The following is a 16274-nucleotide window of genomic DNA, read 5'->3' on the forward strand; positions in this document are numbered from 1 at the left end:
CCCACATCATGAAGTTCTATTTTGTTTTTTGAGCTCACACAGACCTAGGTTAATGTTTTGCTGATCAGTTCTATTTTTTGATTATAGAGTTTTTAAACATTGCAATGGAGATTTCACCTGTAAAAAGTTACAAGGCCTTTACTATTATGTGTTGTGTGCACACTTGTGTTTTATGTTGTATGTTTGTATGTACGTATGTACATATATCATATATGATGAGTGCTCATGAAAAAATGGATCCAAATATTTTTTTTATTCACATGATTTAAATGGTTTAATTTAAATTGGGTAAACAGCTGTTGAGGATTTTTTTTAATATGTGAACAAAAAAGGAGGTTAACAGATCTGTTTGTTTACTTTCACCTTTCCTTTTCATTATATTTAATAATTCTGTTCAAGATAATGTAAATTGTTAAGAAAATTGTTTTCTTTTAGTGCCTTCTGTAATGCTATATAATTTTTTCTTTAGCCATTATTGCCAGAATTCCTATCTTCATCCCAGTGCCAGTGAAGACAAAGATAAAACCAATCTACAGCTTCGGCAATAGTCATCACTGAACTGCTTGCAGAACTTGCCTGGACTATGTATCACTTATATGCATTGTGAACACACTTGTATGCATTGTGAACTATCTGTTGGTGCAGCGAATTGTGGTAGTGTTGGGGTATTTATGCTGATGGTGTCATCGGTGGTACAATTTTTCCAAAAGGAGCCGTCAATTGGCTTGGTGTATCTTCCTCCCTTCTGCTTGTCATGGTCATTCAGCTAAAATTTTGGGGGCCAACAGAGGTGAGGCAAAGAACCTCACCCCCCCCCCCCGCTGGTACAAAGACCTGTCCACAGGTGTGGCTGTATACTGAACCAGTAGTCAGTGACGGGTAAGATCCAATTGCAATGGTACCAACCTAAGACAGGAGGCTGACACCTTGAGGTCAGCTCATCCGATAACGGGTAAGGACCATATGTACTATTGGACAACCTAAGGCAGGCACGGTCTCTAAGCCACATGCTTGTTGTTTAAACAGAGAGGGGGAGATGTTGAGAGCCACAGCTGAAGGGGCCCCAGCAAACTTCCAGCTGCCAGCAAACTTCCAGCTGCTAGCAAACTTCTAGCTGCCAGCTGATGATTGGCTCACAGTGGCCCCAGCAACTTCTAGCTGCCAACTGATTGGCTCCTCTGTGGTGATGCTCATTGGGCTGTTTCCCTGCCCTTTCAGACCATGGAGCTGCTCATTGGGGGACTTTTTTGGCTCCGCCCACGTGACCCAGCCAATCGGCCTCAAGAGCATGAGGAGTGTGGGAGGTAGAGAGGTGGTGGCAGTTGGGCTCTGAAGGTTTTTCCTGAGGAGCTGTTTTGTTTGGCGTGTGTGGTTCTAAAAATAAAGTTCGTTTCTTTTGACAAGTGGCTCCTGAATTGTGCCCAGCCAGACTGCGGCACTGGTTCTTTGAAAAAAATTAATAAAATTGGTAATCCCTCAGCCACCCTAATGAAAAGAAGGAGGATAAAACTCAAATTACTAAAATTTGTGATGAAAAAATGAAATATCATGACAGACATTATTGAAATACAGAAGACAATTAGAAACTATTTTGAAAATTTATACTCTAGTAAAATATAAATCCTTGAAGACACTGACAAATTTCTAGAGGCATGTGATTAACCCAAACTGAGTCAAGGGGACATACACAATTTAAACAGATCAATTTCAAGCAAGTAAATAGAAGATGCCATCAAAAGCCTGCCGACCAAGAAAAGCCAGGGACAAGACAAATTCACAGCTGAGTTCTACAAGATCTATAAAGAAGAATTAATACCAATCTTCCTGAAATTATTCCATGAAATAGAAAATGAGGGAAGCCTTCCAAACTCATTCTCTGAGGCTAGTATCATCCTGATAACAAAACCAGGCACAGACACATCAAGGAAAGAAAATTTCAGACCACTATCCCTGATGAACATTGATGAGAGAATTATCAATAAAATTCTGGAAAATCACATAGAATAACATATTTAAAAACTAGCACCATGATCAAGTGGAGTTCACTCCAGAAATGCAAGATTGGTTCAACATAAGGAAATCAATAAATATAATTCAGCACAGCAATAGACATAAAAGAAAAGAATCACATGATTATACCAATTAATGCAGAAAAAGCATTTGACAAAATACAGCACCCTTTCGTGTTCAAAGCACTAGAAAAAAATTAGAGCTTTATAGGAACATACTTCAACATTGTAAAAGCTATCTATGCTAAACCCAAGGCAAACAATATTCTAAATGAAGAAATATTGAAAGCATCTATCTTGTTCCATCTAAAAACTGGAACATAATAGGGATACTTTCTTTCACCACTTCTATTCAACATAGTGCTTGAAACTCTAGCCAGAGCAATTAGACAGACAAAATAAATTAAAGGGCTACAAATAGGAAAGGAAGAACTCAAACTATCATCATTTGGTGATGACATAATTCTATATTTAGAGGATCAGAAAAATTCCACCAGAAAACGTCTAGAATTAATTAATGAATCCAGCAAAGTAGCAGAATGTCAAATCAATACCCATAAATCAAATTCATTTCTATGCATCAGTGATGAATCATCTTAAAGAGAAATTACGAAAACTACCTTATTCACAATAGCCTCAAAAAAAAAAATAAAGTAAAATACTTGGGAGTCAACAAAAGAGGTGAAAGATCTCTACAATGAAAACTACAGAACACTAAAGAAAGAAATTGAAGAACACTTTAGAAGATGGAAATACCTACCATGATCCTAGATAGCCAAAATTAATATTGTCAAAATGGCCATACTACCCAAAGCGCTATATAGATTCAATGCAATTCTGATTCAGATCCTATCATCATTCCTTATAGAAATAGAAAAAGCAGTCATGAAATTCATTTGGAAAAAAATAATAGAACCAGAATAGACAAAGAAATCCTTAGCAAGAAGAGTGAAGCAGGAGGCAGCACAATACCAGACCTTTAACTATACTACAGAGCTATAGTAACAAAAACAGCTTGATACTGGCACCAAAATAGACATGTAGACCAAAGGTACAGAATAGAAGACACAGAGACAAACCCACATAAATATAGTTATCTCATACTAAACAAAGGCACCAAAAACATACATTGGAAAAAAGATAGCTTCTTCAACAAATGGTGCTGGGAAATCTGGAAATCCATATGTAGCAAAATTAAAATAAACCCCTATGTCTCAGCATGCACAAGGACCTAGGAATTAGTCCATAGATCCTGCACCTAATAGAGGAAAAAGTAGGCCCAAATCTTCATCATGTCGGATTAGGCCCTGATTTCCTTAACAAGACTCCTAAAGCACAAGAAATAAAGTCAAGAATTAATAAATGGGATGGACTCAAACTAAAAAGCTTCTTGTCAGCAAAAGAAACCAATTATGAGTTGAACAGAGAACCTATATTTTGGGAGCAAATTTTTGTCAAACGCACGTCAGACAGAGCACTAATCTCCAGCATATATAAAGAACTCAAAAACTTTAACACCAAAAAAAAAAAAAAAAGAAAACTAATCCATAAATGGGCTAAGAAGCTGAACAGAAGAAGATATACTTTCAATCAACAAATATATGAAAACATGTTCAACATCTTAGTAATTAGAGAAATGCAAATCAAAACTACTCTAAGATTTCATCTCACTCCAGTCAGAATGGCAGTTATCAAGAATATAGACAACAATAAATGTTTGTGTGAATTTGAAGGAAAAGGCACACTTATACATTGCTAGTGGGACTGCAAATTGGTGCAGCCAATCTGGAAAGCATTATGGAGACTCCTTAGAAAACTTAGAATGGAACCACCATTTGACCCAGCTATCCCACTCCTCATTTTATACACAAAGGACTTAAAAAGAGCACACTATAGTAATGCAGTCACATCAATGTTCATAGTAGCTCAATTCACAATAGATAAACTATGGAAGCAACCTAAATGTCCTTCAATAGATGAATGAATAAAGAAACTGTGGTATATATACATGATGGAATATTACTTGGCATTAAAAGAGAATAAAATTATGGAATTTGCAGGAAAATGGAATGGAATTGGAGAATATCATGCTAAGTGAAGTAAGGCAATCCCCCAAAACCAAAGGCCAAATGTTCTCTCTGATAAGTGGATGCTGCTCCATAAGGGGGCAGAGCATGGGAAAAATGGAGGAACTTTGATTGGACAAAGTGGGAGGAAGGATGGAGAGGAGGCATGGGGCCAGGAAAGATGGTGGAATGAGATGGACATCATTACTCTAGGTACCTGTATAACTGCACATACAGTGTGACGCTACATCATGTGCAACTAGAGAAATGAAAAGTTGTGCTACAACTGTGTACAATGAATGAAACTACATTCTGCTGTCACATGTACCTAATTAAAATAAATTAATTAACAAAAAAATTCATAGAATTTATAGCAGAATTTAGAGTATAGTTTACTAGATATAAGATTGCTAGACAAGAGAATACTTACAGTGTTCCTTTATACAAACAGCAACCAATGAAACCTACAGTGTTCCTTTATACAGACAACAACCAATACAGAAATAGAATTTTTAAAAGATAACATTTGCAATAGTAAAGAAGGTATTAGAAATCTAGTTGGTAATAGATCTTAAGACTAGAGTACTAATGAAACAGTGACAAAAAAGAAAGAATTTAGAAAAAATATATATATGCATATCAGAATATGGTATGTAACAGGTGTACAAATCAGTGGGGAAATATCTGCTTATTAGTAAATTATGGAGAGTTATTATTTCAATAAAAACTGTAGTGCTGGCGAGGATGTGGGGAAAAGGGTACTCTTGTACATTGCTGGTGGGACTGCAAATTGGTGTGGCCAATTTCGAAAGCAGTATGGAGATTCCTGGGAAAGCTGGGAATGGAACCACCATTTGACCCAGCTATTGCCCTTCTTGGACTATTCCCTGAAGACCTTAAAAGAGCATACTACAGGGATACTACCACATCAATGTTCATAGCAGCACAATTCACAATAGCTAGACTGTGGAACCAACCCAGATGCCCTTCAATAGATGAATGGATAAAAAAAAATGTGTCATTTATATACCATGGAGTATTACGCAGCACTAAAAAATGACAAAATCATGGAATTTGCAGGGAAATGGATGGCACTAGAGCAGATTATGCTAAGTGAAGCTAGCCAATCCCTAAAAAACAAATGCCAAATGTCTTCTTTGATATAATGAGAACAACTAAGAACAGAGCAGGGACGAAGAGTAGGAGGAAAAGATTAACATTAAACAGAGACATGAGGTGGGAGGGAAAGGGAGAGAAAAGGGATATTGCATGGAAATGGAAGGAGACCCTCATTGTTATACAAAATTACATATAAGAGGTTGTGAGGGGAATGGGAAAATAAACAAGGAGAGAAATGAATTACAGTAGATGGGGTAGAGAAAGAAGATGGGAGGGGAGGGGAGGGGGGATAGTTGAAGATAGGAAAGGTAGCAGAATACAACAGTCACTAATATGGCATTATGTAAAAATGTGGATGTGTAACCAATGTGATTCTGCAATCTGTATTTGGGGTAAAAATGGGAGTTCATAACCCACTTGAATCTAATGTATGAAATATGATATGTCAAGAGCTTTGTAATGTTTTGAACAACCAAAAAAAATGAGAAAAAAAGAAAAAATACACATGGAATTATGTTGAGAGCCACAGCCAAAGGGGCCCCAGCAAACTTCCAGCTGCCGGCTGATGATTGGGTCACAGCGGCCCCAGCAACATCTAGCTGATTGGCTCCTCTGCGGTGATGTTCATTGGGCCCTTTCCCCGCCCTTCAGACTACCAGCTGATGATTGGTTCACAGCGGCCCCAGCAACATCTAGCTGATTGGCTCCTCTGCGGTGATGTTCATTGGGCTGTTTCCCTGCCCTTCAGACTGCCAGCTGATGATTGGCTCACAGTGACCCCAGCAACATCTAGCTGATTGGCTCCTCCACGGAGCTGCTCATTAGGGGACTTCTTTGGCTCCGCCCACGCGACCCAGACAATCAGCCTCAAGAGCAGGAGGATTGTGGGAGGTGGTGAGGTTTGTGTGGGGGTGAGAGGCTTGTGGGAAGCCGGTGGTGGCAGTTGGGCTCTGAGGGTTTTTTCCTGAGGAGCTGTTTTGTTTGGCGTTTGTAGTTCTAAAAATAAAGTTAGTTTCTTTTGACAAGTGGCTCCTGAATTGTGCCCAGCCAGACTGCGGCAGAATTATATATATATATATATATATATATATATATATATATATATATATATATGAAAAAAAGTTCTTAAACTCACTTCTTTTAATCAATATCATGTCACAGTGACATTTCCCTGAAGCATATACTAATCTGTCCCAATGATTTTAACAGCTATGTAATATTTCATGTGTTCAACATTTGAATACATTAACCCTTATATGGGAACTTAAAAAAAAAAAAGCAGCATTGTGTTTCTTGGTAACCTTAGAAGGAGCTGTTTTTCCTTTTGGCCTTCATGTCTTCTATCATAGAGCAGAGATAAGCAGTTTCCTCTGTGCCTCTACTGAATCCCTGAACAAGAGATACATTAGATACAATGAGAAATTATTATTTTGGGTGTCAAGTTTTGGGGAAATTACTCTTCTATAGATTATTAATGCATGTTGGTTTATAGTCTAGGTCTTCAAATAATTACAGGTAGTATCCAAGATGCTGCCACTAGATGCAACTGTAGATTACTACATTACTAAATTTTAAGCCTGATAAAGATAATGAATGAGACTTTTGGTAGTCTTAGGAGGGTTGTTTGTTTTAAATATGGAGGGACATTAACTATAAGGATAAGAGAATGATTGAATTTTTGCAATGGTGACCCCCAAGGATAAGCCTTATTTTATCTGTGCCCTTGAGCAGTTCCTGTCCAGGCTGACTCTGTAACTTACCCTCAAGTTAAGGAAAACCTTAAATTGCCATGTGAAAAAAGCCTGGCCCATCTTATCAGGGGGTTAAAACAAACATGTGTAGAAGTCCAACCATGTGAACCTTCCAGCCTTATGAGGGCCCAGTTATGTGGCTAAGGCATTCCCAGAATACCCTGCTCTAGCTAACCCAGCCAAAACCTAAGACTGCCAACTCACTTGGAGAACTGTGAGAGATAACCGATCATTGTTTAAAGGCACTAAATTTTGTCACTGATTTATTATAAAGCAAAGACCAATAAACAAACTCTGAAAACACCATAAAGTTCACAAATCTCAGTCACACTCTCCTTTAACATCTCTAAGAAAACAGCAGATTCCCCTTTACATATAAGTAGCATAGGCTTCAAGCATCTTGATCTCTTCTTTTCCAACTACTTTCCTTAAAAATAGAGCTCACCTGTTTAATGTGGATTTTGTGTGTGTGCGTGAATTCATTGACTTTCTGGCTTATCCATTCTCTCTGGGACCCAGAATTCTCATCCTCCCATCCTTTTTTCCACCTTGTCAGCCTCCCAAAACAACCATTCCCTGAAACTCTGTTCTTTTCAAAGTAGCTGAAATAAAGAAGAGCCCAACATTTTGACAGCTTAGCCTACTAACTGTCTCTAGCATAATTCTGTATGTGACTACAAATTCTGAAGTATCCTATGTCTTCTGTCACAATTCCATAAACCCACCTTCCATATTGCGGCCAGAGTGTTCTTTGAGAATGAGCATTTGTTAAAACTATTCACTGGTTCCCATCTATAGGTTAGGACTACAATAAAATACTCACAAGTACTTTCTAGGCACTAGAATAGAGTATCAGCCAGCATAGTGAATCACCCTTGCAAGCAGAGTGTATCAGCCAGTCCCTGCTCTCAAGGAGTTTACATTCTAGAACAAGACTGGTGGGTCAACACATATTTCTGATGTAATGTGAAAATGCTAAGATGGAGGGCATGATAGAAAAACTGAATTTGTTAAAAGACTAGAATTTTGGGATGACTTCCCACAGATGATGACAGAGGCTGCCTTAAAAGCTGATTGAAATTCGCTAAGCAATGAAGTGAAAAAACAAAGACAGAGACAGTGTGGGCAAACACAGATTTATGAATCAGCAGGCTCCATGTAGAGAACTAACTACAGACAGTCCTGTATCATCTGAGGTTCAATTTTGAGAGATGGCACAGGAATGTTGTGTATAGATAGGGAAGGAAGGTCTACAGTAAGCAGTATAATAGTACCCAAAAGACTTCTGCATCCTAATTTCCAACATTTGTGAAAACATTGCTTTATGGCAAGGGGGAATTAATATTGCTGATGGGGGCTGGGGTTGTGGCTCAACGGTAGAGCACTCGCCTAGCATTTGTGAGGCCTGGGTTCGATCCGCAGAACCACATAAAAATAAAGATATTGTGTCCAACTAAAAAATAAATATAAAAAAAGAATTTAAAAAATATTGCTGATGGAATTAAAATTGCTAAATTAGTTGCACTCAATTAAAAAATACATTTTCCTGGGTCATCTAGATGGACCCATTATATTCACAACAATTTATTAATTGCAGAAGAGTAAGGCAGAGATCTGAATCAGAAGATTTGAATGGGCTATACTGCTGGATTTGAAGTGGGAAGGTGGGGAAACTTGTAGAAGCCGGAAAATGTAAGGACACAGATTGTGCCTCAGACCTCAAAAAGGAACATGGTGAGACAATGAAGCAGGAAGATAGACCACCCATAGGCAGATAAAATAACGAACTGGGAGAAGGAAAAGAGGGAGTGAGACCATATTGTCCTAGAAGGAGACATCAGGCCTGGAGAACATCCTGTCACTGCCTCTGAGGGCTTCAACTACAATAGCTCTTCCTTAGTTACCCCTACCTTACCGAGAACCAAGCACAAAATCTTCTCTAAAGCATTTCCCCTTGTGCCAACAAGCCCTCAGCACCACAACCCCCCTTACGTTAATAATGGCTTGAAAACTGCTTTCCCCAGATTTGTTGAAGAAAAATAGAGTTGACTAGTCCCTTTTTGAATCCTATCATACCACCAGTCAACTACAGGGACAGATGGTGCCCGTAAAATCCCCTAGACAACAGATACCCCCCGCCCTCTTGGGGTCTCTCCTTTTGGGGAGCCTCTGCTATTACTCTAATAAATCCTAATGATTTGCTCTCACCCTTGTGTCCATGGATTTCATTCTTTTGTGTTTTCCCAAGAAAAAGAACGCACCCATTTACACTCTGTGTATAATGGCAGTTCTAACACTTGGTTTAAGTCTCGTTAGACTCATTTTTGACTACTTTCCTTCATTACTATAAGATGATAATTCTGGTATTTTAAGCCAATGAATTTGTGGTAATTTATTAGATCAGTAATAAGAAACTAAAACACAGATTAAGTAATAGAGGCTGTCACATGCTTTTAGTCTTCCTTAATGTAAATGGAGTTTTAATGCAAGAGAAATGGTCAGTTTGCCATCAAAGAACGGTTAGATAAAAGGTGAACCAGTGGGGTAAAAAGTTCTGTTGTAAGGTCACAGCAATAACATAAACAAAAAGTGATAAGTTGCTTAACTGGGAGAGTAGTGAAGTGATAGATAAGAAGGGACAAATTAATTTTAAGGACAATCAAGATTTAAGTGTCCACCGTACATGGGTACAAGGGAAAAGGAAGTATCCATAAGTATCTTCAATTAGATGAAAAATGCAAGAATGAGCCCTTCGTTTTATACTGGTGAAGGGTGTCTGTGTGTGCGTGTGTTGGGTGTGTGTATATGTGTGTGTGTGTGTGTTTTGCAATTTCAGTATATTGAATGAGTTGATTGTGGAACATCCACATAGAGAGCTGGCAATAGACTATATTGCTCAGATTTCAAACTGAATCCTATTCATACAAGTGAAATTAAAAGAGAGCAAAAGTAAGGTTATACTGATTAAGAAAACAGCCTCTGGAGCCATGATTTAATAGTGATCATCATCCTTTCTCAATATTTGAAAAAAAAAAAAAAGCGGATAACTATTGGCAAGGCTGTTGTTAAGTATGAAATGTTTGAAAGGTGTTTAGCACAGTATTTCTAGGGGCCCAGAAATAAAGGGGAACCGTTGTGGGTCAACGAATCTCTGAAGCCAAGTCCTAGCTTCTGAGTTCAAATAGTATCTGCCCCAGCTTCATGATGCGGCTTAAAGTCAGGAGCCATTATGTCACACACTATTCTAGGGTGTGGCTACCTCGGTGGGTGGAGCAAAAGAGGCGGGAACTTTACGAAATTTGACTGGGTGGTTAAGAAAAACAGAAAGAGGGAAACAGGATAAAGCAAGACAGTCCTAAAAGTAAGAGAAGACAGCCAGCAAGGAAAGATCAAGGCCAGAGGAGGGAGGAGGCCAGTGGAAACTGAAACACCCTGGGGACCTCGCGTAGAAAGAAGCCCTCAGAGCCTGGTGGCGGCTGGTGCCAATGTGTGTATGTGGCAGGTGTGGAAAGCCAGAACCCCTCTTCGACGCGCTCAGGAGACCTTAACCAGCCACCCCGCAACCAAGCTTTGTGGGTTTGGATCTTCTGAGGGGATCTGGACTGCAGTCGGTCTCTGGGACCAGGCCTGAGCACCGGTCCTCCCAACCGGAGGGTTCTGGCCCCTGCGTGAGCCGCCACCGCCCGCGAGGCCGCTGCGCTCGTCCGCGGCGGGTGGGGCCTCGAGACCCAGGGCACTGGCCATTGCCCGTCGGGTCGCCACAGAGGGACGACGGAGAAGCGCTGCTCAGGAAAGCGAGCCCGGAGGGCGGCGGGGGAGGACCGGGGCCTAGCCGGCTATGGAGCTGTACCTCAGAGCCTGCTCCAAGGCTGCCAATGTCGCCGCCACCAAGACCGGCTCCAGCAGCGTGACCGCGGACAGTCAGCAGTGCGGAGACGTGAGTGGCCACAAGCCCGGGGTCTTTGTTCTCTGCTGGGTCTCAGGCCTGCTGGGGAGGGCCTAGCCACACAGGGCCTGGCCTTAGTGTAACGGTCCAGCCCTGCGCCCCCTTGGCGCGCACCCGCGGAGCTGGAGCAGGGGCCCCCGCGAGGCTGGAGGGCTTCACGGGCATCAGGTGCGCGCACCCCTGCAACCCGGAATGAGAGGCCAGGGCTTCTTTAGTGGGAGTGGGAGGAGACTGGCCTGAACCAAAGGGGTTCACCCACGGAAAAGAAGAACAACTAAAGTGTCCAATTGTGCCTGACAGGGTGTACACAAGACCCAGTTTCCAGGGGTGGGAGCCTCTCAGCTACTGGATTTGCCCCTTGGCGTCAAGCTGCCTGTGATTCCGGGAAGTAATACTGTTTTCTTTACTACGAATATAAGTGAAAAGGTAAACTGATTTTTAACTGTCTTTAGTTTTCTTTTTCCCTTTCTACTTGCTCTTAAATTCAGAGGCTACAGTATACAAAGTCCATTAAGGGAATTTGCGTTAACATTCATGAGAGAAAACAACTACAACAACAACAACAAACAATCAAACATACATCTATCCAGAGGCATTATTTATAATATATGTAAAGCATTTTCATCCTATATAATTTGGACAAAATCACGAGCCAGAAAGTTTTTATTGAGTTCTGTCTTAGTTTATAACTTATGGAAGTTTATTAACAGTTTTAGTAATAATGTTTCACATATAACAACATAATTAGTTTTTATTTGCTTAAATATGTATTTTGAATGAAAGGTCAAAGGCTGCTATTGTTTCTGTGTTATGATTTTAACCAATAGTAATATTGGTTAATATTGGTTAATAACTAAACTCTCTAAAACACTTTTTGTGCGTGTGTGTGAGTTTTGAGCCCAATGCTGTTTTCACACACAACGTGGAAAAAGATGGCCCTGCCTCTATGAGGAGGTGGTCCCAAGATTTACCCCAATCTGGCCTTTCAGTCAAATCTCCAGAGCCTTGGCTACTTCAAGTACATGTCTTTTATAATCCACACATCCATACCGTGCTTTTGTCCTTCAGTCTCCTAGTTTAACAGTTTTTCTTCTCCCTAATCTATGAATCTGAGTCATTCTTCAAGATTCTTTGTGATCCAGTATAGACCTTGACTAGCTTATCTTTACTTAGAATTCACTTGTCCTTGGTTTGACTGATCTCACTCAACACTCAGACTGGATTATAATGTTTACTTCTCTCAAATATTTTCATGTTTCTAGTCCTCAACTCTATCCCTGTCTGAAAACTCCCCAGCTTTTATTGAGAAATTCTTGAGATTCGGTATATTCTTATTGAGTGGTTACTTTGATCAATATTCCAAAAAGTTCTGTAAAAGAATTCTAAGTGAACTCAACCCTTTCACTATGATGTCATCAGAAATAAGTGGAGCCCTTTGATATTTTATACTTGCTGAATATATTAGTTTGGTTCCTATAGTAAAATACTATAGACTATTTATCTATAAAACAAAAGAAATTTATTTACAAGGTTCTGGAGGTTGGAAATCTGAAATGAAGGTGCCAGCATGGTTGGATTCTGTTTAGCACCCTCTGCTTATAACCCTTAAATGGCAGAAAAAGAATTGATGAGCTGTCTGTGGTCTCTTATGAGAGCATTAGTACCATACCTGAGGGCTCAACCTTCATGACTTAATTACCTCCCAGGACTCTACCTTTTAATAACACATTGGAAGCTAAGACTGCAAAATGTAAATTTGGGGGAACACTTACATTGTGTAACACCTAATAAATATGAGGACATACTTATAAAATTGGGAAATACTTATTTCCCAAAATAAGTTTTATTTCTGACAAAAACATAATTACTTTTGGAAAGCTAATCTGTTCTACTTGAATATAGTAAGCTAAGATATAGATAGGAGAAAGAAGTTCTGTATTCTCTTGCACATATAGTGACTAGAGGTAATGATAGTGTACTCTATATTTTGTCTTAAAATTTTTTGAATGTTTTCACCACAAAGGAATGATGCATATTGAAGATATAAATGTGTTCACTCTGATTTGAACACTACACAATTTATGCATGCATTAAAATATCACATGGTACCCCATAAATGTATACCATTGTTATGTATTAATTTAAAAAAAAATAAGCCAACCTCACAAAATTTGTGTCATATCTACACAAATTTATTGCTAAAATTTGCTTGAAATTTATTCAAGTACTAGTCATACAATGATATAATTTCTCTTTAGCATAGAAACTTAGCCCTGTCTTTTATCTGCTGCTTCTAATATGTTTATTACCATTTTTTCAATCAATAAATTCATTTGTATATTACTTTTTTAAAATATATTTTCTATTACTTATTCCAAAATTATTCATTTGACCATAATTAGGTACCAGGCCAGCTCCCTGAAGACTGACTTTATGAGATTATTTTTTCTCAGCATTATATATTTGATGAAGTAAATCTTTATTATTTTTATATATAGAAAAACCAGTTATTTCTATTGACAACAAAGGGTTACCCTGGCTTTAATGAATCATGTATTAAAAGGTAATACCTTTTCTTGGCTTAGGTAATCAGGTTTCACCTTGAGAAACATATGCCTGGCACAACTAAAAGTCAACAGTTGCCTTGTGCAGTGGTGCACACCTGTATCCATATGCAAAGTTGGACCAGAGACTAAACAGTAAGTAGTAAAATTATAGAAACTCATGGAAGAAAGCAGAATATATTTTCATGACTTTTAGTTCAGCAATGATATGTCATTCTTAGACATGACACAAAAATGACAAGCAACAAAAGCAAAAGGAAAATGGTAAATTAAACTGTCAAAAATCAAAAATTTTTGTACTTCAAAGCACATGTACATCAAGGCAACTCTTTGAATGGAAGAAAATATTCACTCTATTGAAACTAAAAAAAGACACTTCCCAAATATTTTTTTAAAAATTAAGAAAGTGAAAAGTGTAAAAAGACCATGAAAAGTAATAATTTTTTCACACAAGTACAATATAGGTTAATTTGAGATATGTACGTATAAAAGGCAAGGTTTCCATTATGTTTCAGTACAGAAACTAGAAGAAGTTTTTAAAAACTTGCAGAAAGCTTTGATGAAAATTAGTTGCCTTAAAATAAAGAACCCTGTAATTTTAACCAATCTCATTGTGACATTTTGATTTCAAGGATTTAAAAAAAAAACAGGAACTCAAGATACAGATCAGAGTGATAAAAAGCTTGACTATAGCCTTCTTGGCATGCAAAGAAAATTGGAAGCATGGCAAGGGTAAGGACATTTGAGTACCTGAGGAAAATAAAGAAAAATCTTCTCTGATGTTTAAAAAAAAAACTAATAGGTACTTCATATCCTTGCACTTCTCCAAGAAATGTTCTGTTTCTGAAAGGCTGATATGAATACATAATCTCATATTGTCATCAAAACTGTAAATTATAACCTGTGAATATACTGTTTAAGATGGCAATTTGGATATTTAACGAGGTACTAATAAAACAAGTGCTATATGAACATATTGCTGAACTACTTCTATTGTTACATCTAACCAAAGACATTTATGACTAATGCACCAAGGATAAAATTCTGTCAAAATAACATATTCAAATCCCTTGCATGTAACTCCTCTATTGAAGTCTAAGATTGATTTATATTGCCGTAAGTTCTTATCCTATTATCTAATTTTTGTTTTGTTGATTCAACTTAGAGACAGTATCCATATAAAAGTGACTCAATTTGGGGGCTGGTAGTGTAGCTTGCTTTGGGCTGGTAGATACATGCCTATCCTGTACCATGCCCTGGGTTCAATTCCCAGAACTACACATACATACACACAAAAACAAAACAAAACAAAAAACCCTAAATTTTGTACCTACAATATATAATTTTATAGAATTTGCAGTGATCATTTTTTTACTTTATTCTCTTGATTCATAAATTACATTACACTGAGTTGAAACCATTTAACACAGAAAAATCATTCCAAATCAAAAGGACAGTAGGTTGAAATATTGTAAAGGATAAGAATCTTAAATGTTGTTTGAATAAGTAAAACCAAGAAAGTCACATCTACAAATTCAACTGTATTACATTGTGACAATATAATGTATTCCAAAAATTACAGGAATACATGGGATATTACATGGTTCCCTGAACACTCTTGTTTCAGTGCAGGAGCAAGCTAACTATTATGCACAGTGGAATGAGTAGGAGACTCACTTGAATGTTTTCCTTCTATTAAATTATACATCTTTAAATCTGAAGTTTTCATTACTGTTCCACAATTCCCAGAATGACAGTGGATTTACCAAAATTTATCATATGTTCATGTCAATCCCAAATCTTTTAAATCTTTTAAATCATGAAAACACTTGCATAGTTTTGCAGTCCATTTCCAAAGTCAACTCACCAGAAAGGCTATGCAGGCCCATGTCATTATAAGTAATTTCATTTTATTCAGTATGATAGAGGGTCATTTATTAACTGACCTAATATACAATAATTTAATAATTTAAAAATATTTTATTGAATACTTTTATGGAGAAAAAATTATTTTAAAAGACTTTTTTTAATAAAAGAGTCTTATATAGTTATATTTGTAACATTTTATTTTACCCTTAAATCTCAAAAATATCAGTAGTCTTAAAGAATTATTTCAACTTACAATATTTTTAAAAACCTTACATACTTTACCTACAGACATATAACTTCCATATTTATTACTTACTTAGATAATTATTTTAGACATCTAAAATTCTGCCTACTGAGTTAACAGGTAAATAATTAGGAGTGAATCTTAAACAGTCCTTCTTGACTCTAGCATATAATCCTATAATCCAGTAGCTATTATATTTCACTTCCACCATACAATCATTAATCTGTGTTAATATTAACTACATTTATATTTGCTTTATTTTTCATTTTTTGTTCTCCCTATACACATTGTTTCATAAAATGGGGTGGGAACAATTATTTCAAGAACCACATTTCAATGACATAAGTAAACAAACCAATAGTTGACTACACATTGTTAATGATTTTTCTGCTCTGTTTCAAAATCCTAATGACAATATTGATAAATACCCCCCACAAAGCTTTTGAGAAAATGGTTAATATGAATGTATTTAAAAATAAAATCAAATAAATAGTCAATTCATTACTATGCAAACCTTTGCAACAAAAAAATATTACTTTTCTTCATTTTCTTTTGACAAACCTTTCCTGGATTCTCAAAGCATAGAGTTAATAGAAGAAACAAAGTTCCAGATCTCCATCCCTGAGGACACTTGTATGTTGCTACAACCACAATTCATAGAATAATAATAGGTTACCAAGGAATGGAAGTGACCTTGCTTACCACA

General features: G+C 37.5%; 1 pseudogene across 1 annotated transcript in view; it reads left to right on the plus strand.

Moving 5' to 3' along the window:
• Positions 1-10783: 10783 nt before the first annotated feature.
• The window catches only part of LOC308643510 (heterogeneous nuclear ribonucleoprotein H3-like), a 108169-nt pseudogene continuing 102678 nt past the window's right edge, over positions 10784-16274 (plus strand). Inside the window, exon 1 of the transcript in view lies at positions 10784-10882. The product of the transcript in view is annotated as a heterogeneous nuclear ribonucleoprotein H3-like (transcript). The remainder of the gene's footprint in view (positions 10883-16274) is intronic.

The sequence above is a fragment of the Spermophilus citellus genome (genome assembly GCF_964194105.1).
Source record: "Spermophilus citellus genome assembly, chromosome: 1".
Classification (NCBI taxonomy): Eukaryota; Metazoa; Chordata; class Mammalia; order Rodentia; family Sciuridae; genus Spermophilus; species Spermophilus citellus.